Source organism: Camelus bactrianus, chromosome 20 (assembly GCF_048773025.1).
Source record: "Camelus bactrianus isolate YW-2024 breed Bactrian camel chromosome 20, ASM4877302v1, whole genome shotgun sequence".
NCBI lineage: Eukaryota > Metazoa > Chordata > Mammalia > Artiodactyla > Camelidae > Camelus > Camelus bactrianus.
The window spans coordinates 12,997,080-13,014,392 of record NC_133558.1 but is presented as its reverse complement, the minus strand read 5'-3'; the positions used below and the strand labels follow the sequence as shown (position 1 = coordinate 13,014,392).

The 17,313-nt window shown below is 39.3% G+C and overlaps 1 long non-coding RNA gene across 3 annotated transcripts in view; it reads left to right on the top strand.

Annotated features, from left to right (window-relative positions):
- Window positions 1–655: 655 nt before the first annotated feature.
- LOC123614055 (uncharacterized) overlaps window positions 656–17,313 on the top strand; it is a 36,247-nt gene continuing 19,589 nt past the window's right edge. Inside the window, exons 1-8 of one of the 3 annotated variants that reach the window (XR_006721518.2) lie at window positions 656–773; window positions 2,229–2,300; window positions 2,918–3,139; window positions 4,966–5,188; window positions 7,661–7,777; window positions 10,568–10,688; window positions 11,319–11,446; window positions 14,752–14,940. This is a non-coding gene — a long non-coding RNA (uncharacterized LOC123614055). Of the gene's footprint in view, window positions 774–1,138; window positions 1,460–2,228; window positions 2,301–2,917; window positions 3,140–4,965; window positions 5,189–7,660; window positions 7,778–10,567; window positions 10,689–11,318; window positions 11,447–14,751; window positions 14,941–17,313 lie in introns of those variants that run through there. The other 2 variants (XR_006721516.2, XR_006721517.2) reach the window with 2 other exon arrangements.

The following is a 17,313-nucleotide window of genomic DNA, read 5'->3' as shown; positions in this document are numbered from 1 at the left end:
GCCTGTGGGTAAAGGTAGATAATTCAAGACAATTCTTTGCGAGTTATTTGTGCAGACATTTCCGGAGTTGACACACTATGACTGGGAATGATTGGGGCGGGAAAATGTGCAGTGCATGTTGGTGATGAGGATATGATGGCATATGATACCTACCATGTATTAAACTGTGACCATATTCTAAGCACTATGAAGTGGCTTCACATTTAGATATGTCACTTAATTCTCACAAGCCCAAGAGCCCTCACCTCAGAATGAAGGACTGTGTGAAATTAGTTAGCAGTTGCAACCAACAGAGTAAATGTAGATTAAGAACATTAAAAGAACAAAAAGCCAATGAGGCAAAGAGATTAATAATCTGTCTCTACAGCTGTATCTGTAAGTGTACCTATGCACCCACTTGCAGAAGGCTACTCACTAGTCGTTCATGTGCATGCTCTATTTTCAGGCTTAATTAGGCTGGGGACGGTTAGGGGAAGAAATTGTCAAAAAAATAAATGCAAAAAGAAAAACCAAGAACCAGAGCAGGGTAAACTGGTTCTCCAAATATAGACTCTTAGGAGTGAAAGGAGGAGTAGTGTGTACCCAGCCAAGTTTCACTTTGGAGGAGAACTCCCAATATAGTGTAACCACCAGGGCAGCTTTGGCAGGACTGTTTGTCATAACCAGCAAAGGGGAGGGTGGAGCCCTTTTTCCTGACAATGAAAACTCTTCACAGAGTTTGGTGAGAACAACATGACCTTACTCCCTAAAAGATCTCAAAATTCAACAGAATCGTAAGTCATGAAAAACATATTATTAACTCTATTTTTTTTTAAGACTGAAGTTACGTATAACATATCTTTTTATGAAGCTGAGCTATGTAACTTCTGTAAGTAACAAGTTATCTGAATATAAATCAAAGGGTACGAAGTTTCAGTTATGCAAGATGAATGAATAAATTCTAGAGATTTACAGATAGAATACAGCATAGTGCCTAGAGTAAACAATACTGTATTGCAGACTTAAAAATTTGCTAAGAGGGCAGATTTTATGTTAAATGTTCTTATCACATACACAGTTTGGGTAAAAAAAAAAAATTATCACCTGCTTCATTCTGCTAGAGAAACATTTGGTAATTTCTTCCAAGAAGAAATTTTATTTTCCTGTGTTTTCAGTGACCTGATGATGGAGTTAGTGGAAACTATCCAAAGAGCCTACTTTCCAACCGGAAAAATGCACTGTAAAAGGATTTTTTCCAAACTCTCTTAAGTGGAAAAAAAAAAATCCTTCTTTTTTTGTACTTATTATTTGAATGTATTCCTGGATTTCCTTATAAATAGGATACGTGAAATGAATGAACGAGCTTTAACATAATGTCTGTCCATCAAGGGACATCTCCTAGGCTCAGTTTCCCACGGTGCTTTGTGGCAGACCCAGAGCTCTCCAAGGACACCCATCAGCCAGCACCTTTGACACTAAGGTCTGTCGTTGAGAACATCTCTCATCTGCTGCCCTCCTTTCAGCTCTGACTACCCCACATCAGGGGTTTGCCAGGTGGTCTGTGAGGTTATCTGTGTTTTATCCCTTTCTCAGCTGTGGGCAGGAAGCAGCACTGATGCTCCACAGAAACTCTATGAGTCTGATCTCCTCACTGGCTCAGTTGCTTTGTCAGGGACAAATAAAATTCTTCCCACTTAGGTCATTGCCACACATCCCTCCTCTATTTGACCCTTTTTGCCTGTGGATTTCAGACTCACACTTGTGAGCATATTTTTTTAATATACTCAGCAAGAGTGAGCTTCTTGGTGGCTTTAGGGAGAAGAGGCCCCACTACTGGCCTGAGGTCTTGGAGAAGAGTGATTCATTTAATAACTTTTTATTGAATTTAGTTTCTCTACATGTAGATTATGCCACTAGTCTCCCTAATTATCAAATTTTTCAATTTAATGGGTGTTTAAAAGTTTTGGTTTTCAGTTATGCAGATTGTATGTGTATAGGTGCAAACCATGGGACTCACCCAGTGAAACATGCCGCCTGCTATGTTAAGCTGTGTACTGTTTACATGCCATTACCTAGAAACACCTGCTTATCATAACATAACTTAGCATTTTATTCTATTCCCGCAGTCACCTTAGAGGCCATGTATTGGCAGCATGTTGAATGTTTCCTTTTCCTCTTATTTATCACAATTAAGTATTAATTTATAACAATAGAAACAAAACAAATTTTTGTCTTTACTTCCTGAATAGTCCACAACAAACAAGAATTACTGGTGCAAAGAATAAAAAGAAAAAGAAATACACCACCAAACAATTTCCATGGTAAGTGTTTTTCACTTTTTTATTTTTTTAATTTTTTTGCTGTTCTTTGTTTAGTGTTATTATTAAAGGAGCATGGATTACATCCCAGTGACTTTTCTAGCTTAATGAGGGATCCTGGGAATATCAGTTGTGGGTGAAGACAACAAGCATAAACAAGGTCCACGTGAATTTTCCCTAGAATACAAATGTAAAATCCAACCAGTCTGGAAGGCAAAAAGCAACACAGGAGGATGTTTATAAAGGAAGCCATCAATACCCTGTATCTTGGGGTGCCTAAGACATGTCAGGTTGTAGCATTATATTATGGGTCAATCTTTAAGTAAATTTGATTTCTCTGTAGGTGATAGATATGCTCTGAACATAATTCTTACCACTCCAACTTTTTTAAAAATAAGCTTTTTATCTGGAATAATTTTAGGTGTACGTAAAAGCTGCAAAAATAGAACATAGAATTCCTGTGTGCCTTTTACTCAGTTTCCCCAGATGTTAACATCTTTCATAACTATGGTGTATTTGTGATGGTTAAGGTCTTAACCTTGCTGTATTGCTATTGGCTAAATTACAGGCTTCATTTGGATTTAACCAGTTTTTCCACTGATGTTCTTTTTCTTTTCCAGGATTGAATCCAGGCTACCAAATTGTAGCTAAAATTCTAGCTTTTGAGAAAAATTAGGACCAGCTTTTGAGCTACAAAGACCTCAGACCTAATGGATCAGGGACTTAGCTCTGGAATCAGGAACAGTAAATAGAAATAACACAGAAATAACTTAAAAGATGTAGCCATCATTATGTTTTACTTCAAGCAGTCTGTATATCTGATGCTACCTTCAGTTTGTCTGGTATGTTCCCTTACTGTCAGAATTTAACAAGGGCTCTTGTAAGTCAAAGTATTGCAAACACTGTTAACTGTGACATATGCCTGGACTTAAGTGCAGGGCAGTATCTCAGAGACTTAGCAGGATCATCTAAATGAAAATGTGTATATTGTGTTCTGAGAAATAGTTACCTTCATACGTAGGTAGTATCTTATGTAGCTCATTTTCTTTCAGTGTATCCCTCATCCCTTGACCTGTAGCTACAGTAAGCATCACAATGTTTCTTTAGTTCATTCATTCACCCCAAACAGGTATTGAGGACCACTTCGTGCTAAGCACTGGGCCGTCCTCTGTGGACCCATTAGCCTTTTGGATGAACCCAGACAGGAGAGGCAGACCTTATTGCACAGTGGGTAGGTGCTAATAGAGGTCGTCCTAGAGCACCATGAAAACAGGCATAGAAGACGTGCCTGAGGAAGAGGAAGCTCATGCAAAAGACATGGAAGCATGAAGTAGCATGGCCTTTTGAGTGTTTGTACCCTGCCTGGGAGACAGGGCAGGGACTGGAACTGGATGTGAAGTGGGGGCTTGGGATGACAAAGGCCTTGAATGCCAGCCAAGGGGTCCAAATTTGTCATGAGGAGGATGGGAAACCAATGATCGGATTATGCTTTGGAAAGGTCAGTGCAGAGAATGGATTGCTGGCGGGAAGAATGTGAAGCAGGGAAAGCAGAGGGAACGCTGTGGGTAGTATGGTTTATGCAAAAGGCTACAAAGCCCTCCTTTCTCTTCTTTACTTGACCAACATCTAAATCATTCATTTAAGAGCAGGTTGAAATGCTACTTCCTCTGAGAAGCCTTTTGCCCCTACTCCTGAGACATACCTAGTCACTCACTCCCATAGCTTTTTGCTTATAACTCAATTATAATATTTATCACTGGGTGTTGAATGGATTGTTTTTTGTGTCTGTCTCCCTACTACAGTGAGCTGCTCTAGGTCAAGGCCCCTCTCTTACTCATCTTGGCATCGTTAACATTTAGGGCAGTACCTGACACAGGGTGTCTGCTCAAATATTTGATGAGTGAGAGGCAGAATAAAAAGTTGCCAGTCATGGATAATATCCTCCCAAACTGAACATTCACTATTAGCCAAATCAATTTGTGCAAAATTCCATGTGCAATCATTTAATTAGTTCAATTGAGGAAACAAGGAAATGAGACTCAATTAAAGAAGAAATTGTAAGTCTTTAAGCAATTGATATAGATTAGGATTGCTTGGTCATGATTAGATAATCAAAATTTGTGAGTTTCAAGTAAGGCAGAGAAATGTTTATGGATGCAAACGTGTTGCAGAATATATTACAAAAATGATGCTGTGTGATTTACCTCAGCTGTATTATATGGACAGAAATTTCTTTAGTTCTGAGGGTTATCAAAGGGAGTGAGCAAAACCTTTGTTGCTGCTGAGTGCTAACTGATTTTCTCGGAAAAGAACTTGATTCAGCCTATTTGAATCTCTGTTGCCTAATTTATAAATAGTCACTTGAACCAAGGGTCACAAACTCAAATGCATATGGGGGCCACGCATGTAGCAGAAACGGACAAAGGAAGCTGATGCAATAAACTAGGATGTTGAGAAGACTTGAGAACTAGAATCATGCCTGACTCATCTCAAAGTGACGGCCCTTACTCTGTTTCAACAGATTGACATGCTGACATTGCTGACATGCAAGGCCAGTTTTTAGCTCTAATTTCTAATTATTTACAAGAAAGCCAAATGCCTCAAATTTTTAATAGAAACTGTAGGTTTATACTGATGATACATTTAAAAATAATTGATCCTGTTATAGGTGAACCCTCTTCCAGCAACAACAGCACAGGTTGCTTTGGACCAACCCTTCTGCTGAGAGCAGCTGGAGGAGCTGGACTAAATAGTAAATAAGAGAAAAAAATGAAAAGTGTAAAATCAGTGCAAAGCCAGCAAGGCTGTGAAGAATTGTGAAGTCAAGACCTGGGAGAGGATGAAAGTCCATAGAGGTGAACCGGATATTTGGGCCCACTCTTCTTATAAAGGTGAGTGCTGATTCTGAAAGCTGTGGCTGGCTGAGAGGATGAGAGCTGAGAGCTTTGGAAAGACTCATGGAGGTGGGGGCCCGAAAATTGGAGGCAGTGTTTGCCAAGGAGTAGGGATCTTAGTAAACATCTCAGGCAGGCAGTCTGGACCCAGAAGGGCTATACCCAGGAGTAACAGTGAGCTGGAAATAGACCAGTTCTCAAGGAACTGAAACTCAACTTCAGATGGTCTTCATTTGCGGACTAGATTAAGGAGTTCAGTGGTTATTAGTGCCCCTAACCTAGCTGCCTGCCTTATAGCACATATACATTCTCTCTGGAGGAATATAGCATCATATAAAGTCTCTTGACGATTACTATATACAGTGTCTGGTTATCAGTAATAACCAGGCAAACAAGGAGGCAGGATGTGTCCAAAATCCAAAAGAAAAACAGACAAACCAGACAGACCCACATGGGAAAATGGAGTTTTCAGACACAGACCACCATTCATATTTTCAGAAATTAAAGGACAAGATGAAAAGTGTCTATGGAGAACTAGAAACAATAATAATGAGCCAAAAGAAATTCAAAGGATTAAGAAACACTATCTGAGCCATTAAAAAAAAATATACAGGATATGAGAGTTTGAGCACTGATCTAAACATTGTGAGTGCAGATGTAGCATAAACAGCACCAGTGCAATAAATTGAAGACCGTCCCGGTTTATAGCAGAGCACAAAGCATTTGGCAGAAGTAATGAAATTTCTCTTTGTGGACCACAAAGGACAGCAAAGATTATAGCTATTGAAGAAAGGTTGAGAGAATTGACGAGGTTCAATTAGCTTCAGTAATGACTTGGACCTTCAAGTGCTCTTACAAATGTGAATTGACCTATCAAAATCTCCAATCTGACAAGTTCTGACAGGGAAATGCTGAGCGACAGTATAGTAGCTTCCATAATCTATAGAATCAGGTAGATCTGGGCTTGATAACCTGGATGTGCTTTTTTTTTTTTTTTTAATTGAAGTACGGTCAATTACAATGTCAATTTCTGGTGTACAGCACAATGTCCCAGTCATGCATATACATACATATGTTCATTTTCATATTTGGGTCTGTTTCTTACTGGGTGAGTGACCTTGGACTAGCTACTAAACTCTCTGAATAACAAGGCCCTCATTTCTAAAATACGGATAATAATTGGTTTGTTGAAATTGTTAAGAAAATTAGAAAATGCATATGAAATTCCAAAGCATAGCAGAACCATGGAGTAGGCATGATAGTTCACTCACAGAGTTGTTGGCACAGAGACGTCTCCAACCACTTTTCTTTCCTCTCGATACACCTAGAGTCCTTTCCACCCTGTTGCCTTTAATCATATTCATGTAATTAATTACCATCACCTGGAATTAATGTATTTTAATATATTATCTGGAGTACATTTTAATACATATCTGAAAGTGAAGGTATTTTGAAGCATCACTGATGTGAATTTATTCCGAAAGTACCAAAAATGACCTTTTTACTTTTCTCACAATATGTCCAGAATAAAATATCAGTAGGAGTTGCCTGTTTAAACTAAAAATCTATTAGTTTTTTTTTTACTTCCTTGCCAAGGAGAGAGGGTTACAGCTTTATATCTGTGTGGCTGGTAGCCTCCCTTGTGATAAGCAAGACAGCTTAGCAGGGTCCTGAGTCACCAGCAAGACCCCCAACTGCTTCAGTCAATGCACAGAATGCTGGCAGAGGAAAAGCTGTTGAATTTATTATTCCAAACCTTTATTTTGGGGGGCCATCTTTTCTTTCTTCCACACTGTCTTCTTTTAAGTGTAAATTTCTACTGTACCATATTGAAAGACAAATATCATGAGATATGCACCATTTTAAAAGAATGTCTATATTCCAGATTATTTTGAAATACTCCTCATGGCTAAAATGTTGAGTATCATTGGCCAAGAGACTTTCATTAACCTAAAAAACATATTAGAGAACAATTTTTATATCAAAAATACATTATATGAGCATGTTCTATTTTTAGTCTATGTACTTCAAATATTAGTACTTAGGAGAATTTTAACATGTTTCCTTTTATAAGAAAAAGAAATTGAACTTTTGTTCTTTACTTAAAACTATTTAGATGTTTTGTGCCTGAACTCTCCTTATGTATTTTCTGCCTCAATTTTAACATCTCATTCTTATAAGGATAGTTTTCCTCCTGGTTATCATCAGAAAATTGGCAATATTCTTAAAGAATGAAATTTGTTTTATTTTCTGCATTAAAATAATAGTTTGTCTTACAATAGTCTTTCTAAATATCAGGGCAAACACTGTTGAGCTGGATAGTCCTACAACAACTTAAGCAAACAAAATACATTTTGCAGTTTTATGTATCATCACAAGCAAAACATTCTCTTTACAACCTCTTGCTACTCTCTTACTGGAAAGAAATCTTAATTTAATAATTATACATTGATCACTTATTAAAACCAGGCACTGAAGATATCAATCAGCGTGACCTGACCAGTCCCTGCACTCAAGGAACTCATAGGTCCAGGTGCCCTGTGCACTTCCCGCTTCCTAAAGGGTTTGGAAGAGACATTCTCACAGGTTAGTTTGTATTTTTCTTCTTCTCCTCCTCCTCTCCCTTCTTTTTAATAAACTTTAGTTTTTAGAACAATTTTACATTTATAGAATCATTGGAAAGACAGTACAGAGAGATTCCATATACACACACCAGCTTCCCCTATTACTAACATCTTACCTTGAAATGGTACATATAATTGTAATTAATGAACCAATCCCAACACACTGTTATTAAGTCTATAGTTAATCAGATTTCTTTAGTTCCCATTAATGTCGTTTTTCTGTTCCAAGATCTCATCCAGAACACCACTTTATATTTAGTTGCCATGTTTCCTTAAGACTCTTCTTGGCTGCAATGGTTTTTCAGATGCTCCTTGTTTTTAATGGTCTTTGATAGTTTTTTGTTTTCTTTATTGAAGTATAATTGACCTACGACATCGTTACTTTCAGGTGTGCAACCTCATGACTGGCTATTCTTCTGCATTACAAAATAATCACCATAACAAGTGAACTTTGATATTTTTCAGGATTTGTTTGATTTTGCCTGAAAAATAAAGACAGAAACACTTGATTAAAGGCTGAAACTCACAACTCATGATTGTTTGTCTAGCTGAGGCAGGACTCGCACTCAAGCTAGGTGGCCCTTTGGTGAGGGCTATGCAGAGTTGAGTCAGTGGCTCCTGAGTACTTCATCATGGCCCCGCATCACTGAGCACCTCCAAAAGCAGCTGTATTTCAGACCATTCTCCTGACTTTGGGCAGTGATGGATGGCCTCTCTGAACCTTTTCTGGTCTACCTGTCTCTCCAGATTCCAAATATTTCCTCGTGCCTAAAGTCCTAGTCGTTTCTTTTGACTAGCAATGAAGTCCAAGTTCTTATCAGCAGAAATCTTGTATCTCCTTACTCAAGGGCAGAGAGAACTCAGTCTTCAAAAACCACAATTGCCTGTTCTCCGCTTCTGGGGGAGGAGGGCAGTTGTTTGCATTTCATCCTTCCAGAACTTCTAACAACTTCTAGTGCAGCAAAGAAAAGACAAAACAGCCAAGTTTACCTCTCAAAATAGATTTAACATTCATATCCTGCGAGACATAATCACAGCAGCATAGTCAGTACTGTTAACAGAGGTGTGCACAAGACCCTGGATGAGCAGAGAGGAGGGAGAAATGAAATCCATCGCCTAGGAGAAGGAAGAGGGGCGAGGGTGGGATCAGCAGATACCGTGAGCCTTCTCATAGGTAATGTCTGAACTGAGCCTCCAATAGTGTGTCATGGGCAGTGCCAGCATCTCAGACAGAAGCCTCAGCCAAGACACAAGGACATGAACAAAGGCATGTTTAAGGACCTGTAATTCTGAATTGGTGCAGTGTAGAGGGAATATGAAGGAGAGGGGAGGAGGTTGGAAAGACAAGCAGAAATCAATCAGATTGGAAAGTACCTTTTCGTCACTCTAAGGTCTAAGATTGCTGTTGAATACTCTGAGGTTAGGTCACCTTGCTGGCAGAGCAGCACGGTTTCAGACCTAGACCAGAAAGAGTTAGGATAAAATGGTTAGGAGTCAGTGCCCTCAGGGAAGAGAGCTGTCATCCCAAATGGGACCATTTGGTAAAATGGTAAAACAGCACATTTAAATCTTGACTTTTAAAGTTGTTGGCTTGCTCTGCCTGTGGGTTGACTAAAAGTTGGCAATGTAGGATTTAAAACTAGGTTATATAAGACCTTAAAACTTGAGCTGCCTAGATGGAGATGCTCTTTGGTCCAAGAGGAGTCCAGGAGGCTATTTGCCCTCTAGTGGCAACCACAAAGCATTTTCCACTTTGCTAGAAACAGGATTAGAATATACAGCACAGAACAGATCATCTCAAGAAGCTAGCGCTCACTGGACTTCATGAAGCTATCTGAATTACTGCCTAGACTTGAATATCTAGCTTAATACATAAGCCTAAATGAATTCATTGGAACAGAAAAAAAAAAGATGTTTAATAATAAAAACAATCTATCATATATACCACTAGATTATATCACTCTCATTGAAATTATTTACTGCAAATTTTCAGTATTATGTTCAATAGGTAAAAATGTAGTATTGTATCATGGTATCTTTAGCTAAGATTTTCTTGTAGAGATTTAATCGTTTAAAATGTATAACAGGAAGATATTTGGAGGTAGAGAGCAAAGTGTCCTTGCATATTCAAGAATCCATCTGAGGCTCTCATGGTTCGCCTAGATTCCACACTTGCCATCCAGAGAACTTTGGCTACAATTTAGCATTATAGTTTCCAGTTCATGTCTTTCTTTTTCTTTTCCATATAAATGGTTTATATTCTATTGAGGAACTTTTGGTATTTTAAAGCTTTTAATCTTTAAAATGTTTAGTCTTTTGAGAAGTGAGGCTTTCTCCTGCCTTTGCTAAAGGCATTTCACAGAAACATCTCATTATTTATTTATACGGGCAGATCTCTGGAATAAGGTAACATTACCATTGGCCTGCTGTAGCCTCTGCACACATGACTACATTCATAATTGATGGAAGAGTCTATGCTACTGTTGCAGTCAGAACAAGCCTAAGGTCAGCTCTCTGGAAAAGTAAATCATGTCATTATGTTTGTTAAGAAATGAATAAGCGGCCTAAGTTAAAAATTATCTACAAGGAGACATGCAGGTAGCATGGGTACAGGAAAAGAGAAGGAAGTAGGGGAAGGAAGAGAGAAAGCAAACTGAGGAAAACAAGTCTGGAAGACTGTTTTGAACCATGCATGCCTTGCTAAGAAAGCGATTTTAATTTTCTTTCTGAGTTCTCTCTCTTGTTGGAGCAGGTTAATGATTGACCGCTACGTTAGCCATTTTTGCTGGCAGTTAAGCCCTTAGTGAAACTGAAAGTCTTTGAGAATTAAACTGCCTTAGGAAATTCTGGCCAGATGAACATCCAACTGGCAGGTGAGGTTTTTCCTAGAATGCTTCTGCCCAAGTTTCCTTCCCTTTGAGTGACATTATCTCATTAGAGAGTTCTTGTCCATACAATGGATGACTAGTGATGGGATGTAGAATTACTGACATAGAAAGATATTCACCTGTAGCTAAGGGTAGGGGGAAGCAAGTTATAAAATACACACAGAGTGTAGTGCCATTTTGTGATACATACGCATATATATATGTCGATGTAGATAGTCATGTATAGAAAATCATCTAGATTTGCTCTAAATATTAATAGGGATTGTCTCAAGTTGGTGGATTGTGGATAATCTTAGTCTCCCCTCTCCTTTTGTAGTTATCTGTATTTTAAAAACTATTTTTTAAAAAAAGGATATAAATGTTTTCTTAAAACAGAAAAGATAGTTACAGTGTAGGTAGGTGACTGTTTGAAAATACTTTTATTTATGTGTATGCATACAGTTGATCTGGGTTTTAAAAAGTTATTCAAAATCTTTCAAGAACTTAAAAAAGTAAACGTGAATGCTAATCTGACTTTAGAGTGGTACAGACTTTTTTCATGTGTAAAAGCAATAAAAAAAAAAAACCCCAAACTACCATAATATATTAATTTATTTTATCACATGATTTTTAAAGCCCCTACAGGTTTCCAAATGGAAATACTGTTTAAATAAGGATTAAAGACACATACGAAACTCAGATAAAATATTTACAATATATAGGACCAGTTAAAAATGCTTGCTTGGCACAGCACCTGGATCAAGGTAAGTGTTAATAAATATAAGCCACTATTATTAGTTATGTTAATAAAAATAAGCCATTTACTGCAAATCAGTAAGAAAAATAAAAATTCTCCAAAACTGGCCAAAGAACAAACAAGTCCCTAATCATGCAGTGGCTAATGGAATCAATTTTTAACGATCTAATAGTTATAGAAATGCACGTTAAAATTATGTATGTATATGTACCTCTATACACACACACCCACACACCATTCTTTACCTATCAAATTAACAAAGATTTATTTAAAAGGGGAAAAAATTTGTTTCCAGTGCTGGCAAGGTTTCAGAGAAAGGGGTACTTACATACTATGCAAGTGAGAAAATGAATCAGTACAAACTTTTAGATGGTAATTTGTCAGTAAATATTAAAACCTGAAAAATATTTACGCCTTTCAACTCAACAATCCTAGGAGTTTGTCATAAAGAAGCTATCAGGAATGTTAACATACACACTTTAAAGACCCAGTCATTTCACTTGCAGGGGTTGATCCCAGAAAGAAACTCACATGTGTAAAATGACACAGATGTGGGGTTATTTATGCAGCTTTGTAATAAAAGATTGGAAACAATGTAGGTCACCATCAATAGGAGTGAGATAAATAACTTACAGTGCTTTCAGACAACAGAAAATCATTATGGAGGTATAACAAAATGAAAACGAATGTGGCTGATATAGAAAAAACCTTGCAATATTTTTAAATTATAAAAAAAGATACAGGATAATGTAAAACTGGGGAAAATAAGAATCTATTTCTACTTGCTTGTGTAGTTATAAAAAACTACTCTGGAAGGGTACCCAAGAACTTAATGAGCAACTTCTGTTGGGTATGAGTGGGAAATGAAGCAGATGCAGGACAAGAATGAGGGGAGAATTTTCTTTCATTTGGTTTTTGAACACGTGAATGCATTCTTTTTTTTTTAACTGAATGAATGAATTGAACTTTAAAAAATACTTATAGAATGCAGCTATAAGATAGTGTGGAAAAGCCAAGTACCTTTTAAATATCCAGACTGAATAAATACAGTGCCTGAAATTAACTGTGCTTATCCTTTCCTCTTTGAAGACAGAAAATTGCTTTTGTTCTCTTGGCATCCTCATCCCTGAAAAAGTACCTGCACATAGTTGGTACTCAATTATTTTTAGCGAAATGAATGAATCAATGAAGGTTTAAAAGTTACGTTAGTCACCAAAGAAAAAGCCATAAGGACTTCTCACTTTGAGGATTTTTTTTTCAGCAAAAACTAAAATTATTTTTTGAGAGAAGACTGAAAATAAAAGTTCGAAGGGTCCAAGTAGCTATTTTAAGTACTTACCTCTTTCATCAGCTATACTCCTAAAGATGCTGTTAATTTTAATTGTTCAAGCTAAGATAAAATCAAGTAAAGTAACTGCCGCCCTATGGTACCATATAGCTTCATAAACTAGGTTTATCATTTCCATCCAATAACGTGCCAAATCACTTTCCGCTTTCTTGCCAATGAGAGATATCAGGATATGTTCACAACTAAGCCGTGACAGTTAATGAGGGATAGAAGACACTGAGCTTCGAGAATGTGCTATAAACCATCAAATCCTCCACAAAATACACCAAGTATTAAAAATGATCTAGCGTTCGTATAATAGTTAGCACTCGGGGAAATGTTCAGGGGCAGAAATGAAGTCTACGAAACGAACTGGTGACTGTATATTAGGATTAGTGATTCTCAACACTGGCTGCACATTATAATCACCTGGGGAGCTTTTAAAAATACTGATGCCAGGGCTCTGCTCCCAGAGAGTCGGATTAAATTCATGTGGGGTGCAGCCCAGACATTTCTTTTTTTAAAAAAAGGAAAATGCTCCTGGGGCGATGCCGTGTGGAGTCAGGGTTGAAAAACATTGCATTGGAATATAAGAAGGATGGAGGGAGTTCTCTTACAGAAAAAGGATGGCTTAGCTGGTTCCAGCCATTATAACTTAGATAAAACCAACATTTTTCAGATTAAATCTTCCCCTCTATTTCCTCATCTCCCTTGCCCAGACCTTATCCAAAACTCCATGCTTGGACTATAAAATTATTTCGCATAGGTCTGTCTCGTTTTTATTCTTCGTTCGTATTTCCACCTTATACAACAATAACAAACGGCTTCCCTTATATCAAGAACTCTGCTATCTACAGAATGTACGCATTGGCTTCCACTCCGAGCTTGGCCATCACCCAGTGGAATCATTTTGCTGCTCAGTTTCTTCATCCACAACAAATCAGTAGGGACTGACAACTCCTAAGTTTCTTGGCAGCTCTGAAATTGTAAATTTTCTGCTTCATTGCCATACTACCCATCCACCCGTATATACCCAATCTCATCTTTTGTAGTGCCCCCCAAATATTTCTTAATTGAAGTCAAACAAAATCCTCTCCACTGCCCTACTTATTTCTTGCTCCTTCCCCTTCACTGCTGTTGTTATTTATGCTGTTTCCTGTCCTGAAAATGTTTTCATTCCCCTCAGCCTATCATCTCCTCAGTCACCTGGCTCAAGCTCACCTCCTCCAGAGGCTTTCAGGAAATGATATCAGTTTACATCCATCATATCCTTATTTTAAGACTTCCTAAATACTTTGTAGTGTAGCCCCTCTTTACTCAAAGTGTGGTCCATGGGCCCGCAACACGTGGACGCCTATTATTCATCCAGAGTTCCAACCCGCAGCTGAGTCTGCATTTCAACCAGATGCCAGGTGACTTGAATGTACATCACACTTTGAGACGCACTGGTCTATAACAGTTCATTAGCATCTCCTTTTGTTTTCTAGTTCAGGTATTACTTTTATATCTTTAAAGTTTTTCAGGCCAGAGATCCTATCTTCTAACTTAACAAATACAATACCTCTAGTACTTACTGTGTATTCACATAGCAGGCACCCAGAACTGTTTGTTGAATGAATGATCATGTTTACCAGATAGAATTATAGAAATAGTAAACCCAAAATTTAGTTTTAAAGGTTGATAAATACAATGTTGAGCTTATAGAACCTTAGGGACCTTAAGAGAACAGTTCACCAAATCGACCCCTTTTACAGATGGAGAAACAGGAGGCCCAGTGAGGGAAACGACTGCAGGAGGGAGGGCAGATTTAATATCTATAATACTCAGGCGATACACTTTAGTTTTCCAGTTTCAGTAACAATGCATCATCAATGTTGACACTGCCAAAAGCCAACAAGTAAGTACCCAAAATATATACTTAGGAATTCAAAGGTATTCATTTAACTCAGGCCTTTACTCAAAGATTATTTGCTCTTGCTTTGTAGAGTATCCATCACAAATCAGAGTCCTTACCATGTGTCTGGGAGAGAGCTAAACGCTGGGGATACTAATTAACCATGACCTGGTACTCGGCCTTCTGGAGGTCACTAATGGACAGCACGACGGGACAGAGGAAAAAAGAAAGCATAAAAGCACTGAAAAATTGGAACCTTTCACCTTCTAGTCCTTTCAAGGTACTGTACAGTACAGCATAATGGAAAAAAGGAAGAAAATGCAGTCCGCTCCAGGCCGAATCATGGGTTCCTTACATGTCTTTCTTCCCTGTACAATTTTGAGCTCTTTTGAGCCCTATGATTTTTTATTTTTATTTAAAAAAAATTTTGTTGTGATACTAGCACAATGCAGAGCACACAGTAAGGTCGCAGTGAAGGAATCCCACACTTTGGAGGTCCACTTAATCTACAAGGGCAAGTTTTATTTTGTTTTCCCTTTTTTAATGAGTAAGTGGCATAGTCACTAAGTGGAAAACAAGTCTTCTCTCAGGGAACCCGGCCCAGCTCCCGGGCCTCCCTGCAGAGCGCGCGCCCGTGGGGGGCCCGGCTGAAAGCAAGGGGGCCACCCCCGGTGCGAAGAGCCAGGAGCATCAGCCCCGCCTCGCCAGGGACGCGCAGGCCGCCCGGGGACCCGCGGGGCGGGGCGGAGGCGCCTCCCTCCTGCCCGCCGGGGCCGCGCGGCTCCGGCGCATTCCTGCGCCCTCCTCCCGCGCCGCGCTCTCCCGACAGCTGATTCATTGGCTCGGCCGCCCAGACTGCCTGGCGCCGGCCGCGTGACGTCACCCATTCACCGAGCCCGCCTCCCCCCTCCGCTGGCGCCGGCCGGGCGGTCGCCCTGGCAACGCAGACGCCAGCCGGCACAATGACTTCCAGCTGGAGCAGCCCCCGGCAGCCCGCGCGCTCCCTCGCTCGCGCGGAGCCTGGGAGCGCGGGGGTGGGTTTCTTTCTCTCTTTTTTTCCAGGCTCCTGCGGGTTCCCCCTGCCGGGAAATGCATTCTCTCTAGTTTTCTAGGGCTTTAGTCCCAGTCTCTTCGGAAGCGTGCTTGCAGGCTCCCCTTCTCCGGTGCGGTCTCCCTGGGCTCTGTGTTTTGCTGGGCAACATCCCATGCTAGGCTCGGCCGACCGACTGGTGGTGGCGTTCAGCCGTTGCAGCGCTAACACCTGCGGAGTCGAGGCTCCTGCCAAAAGGCGTAAAGCAAAAGGAGGAAAAATTTATTGCCATAATAGCGAAAATGATAAACCTCAGCTGTCTTAGGGAAGAATGTCGCAGTAGGTGTTGATTACCTCCCACAATCACAAAACAACTTTCTTTATAAGAATTTTGCACTTTCCCTTCCTAAAACGCGGTGGTTCTTATTTTGATTTTAAATCAGACTTCACGACAGTTAGGAACTTGAAGTTAGGAACTGAACGCTTCCAGGAGGATAAATCTTTCTAGGAGAGAAAACAGATCTGGGAAGTTGTAGTGCTGTAAATTAGGATGGAGAGTGTGAGGGTCAGGAGGTATTTGGAAGGAGGGAGGGGAAGAGAAAGAAAGGGAAGGAGAGATGGAAGAGATTGGTGGTTTTCGGGGTAAGGCAAATTGTTCGGTACGCAACCCACTTCCACCCTCACTCCACACACATCCAGAAATCTTTAAGCCCTGAGGTCCGGGCCGCGCGGGGGTGGCGGGTTGGGGGCGGGGGAAGACATAGCTATTGGCCAGAGTTGGGTGGGAGGTAATTCCTTATGCTTTATTTCGCTTTTTTGACAAACTTCTTCAAAACAGCTGCATTTTTTGGAATTAAGTCCACAACTGAGAACTAAACGAAACCCTCCCACGGATAGCATAAATTTGCATTGTTGAAGCTGCTCTTTTTTGGGTTCCATGAGCCCAGAGGACCCAAATTCCCCTTCCAGCTCTTGCAAAAATACCTCCAGTAAAAAAACAAGCACTTTGGCCCTTTTCAACTTTCTGTTAGTCTGGAGCTCAGCATATCCTTTTTGCTTTGTTATTTATTGTTTAAATATTTAGTTCTGTCTTCAAACGAATTTTAAACCCTTCGAAGGGAGAGAAGGACTCTTTCCTAAACTTTAAAACTGCTGGCCCAGCTGAGTATCTTGATGATGGTGCTAAGGAATGATTACTAACCAGACATAAGGGACAGTTCAGTGCAGAGAGACTAGACTAATCGTAGTTGATGATCATTAATAAAAAATAACTAATATATTAGAATTCATTATCAAGATTGGAATATTTACTTTTCACGTGTTTCCCAGGAAACGGCTGGTAGCAGTTTATTTAAAAATAATAAAATAAAATAAAAATTCCAGACTCATTTTGTTACCCATCAAAAATGAGGACTGAGTGAAACATTAATTTTCTAAAATTGTTGCATATTTAAGTGATTGTAATTCTCCTTAGCATTTTAAAATTGTAACATTGATAACCAAATGCTTTAGAATCCAAAGAACAGTCTATTGGGTTTGGCTTTTTTTTTTCTTTTGTATGAAAGTGTCTCTAACATAATGGATGAGTGATTATCCCATCCACATTATTTGGATTCACTTAAA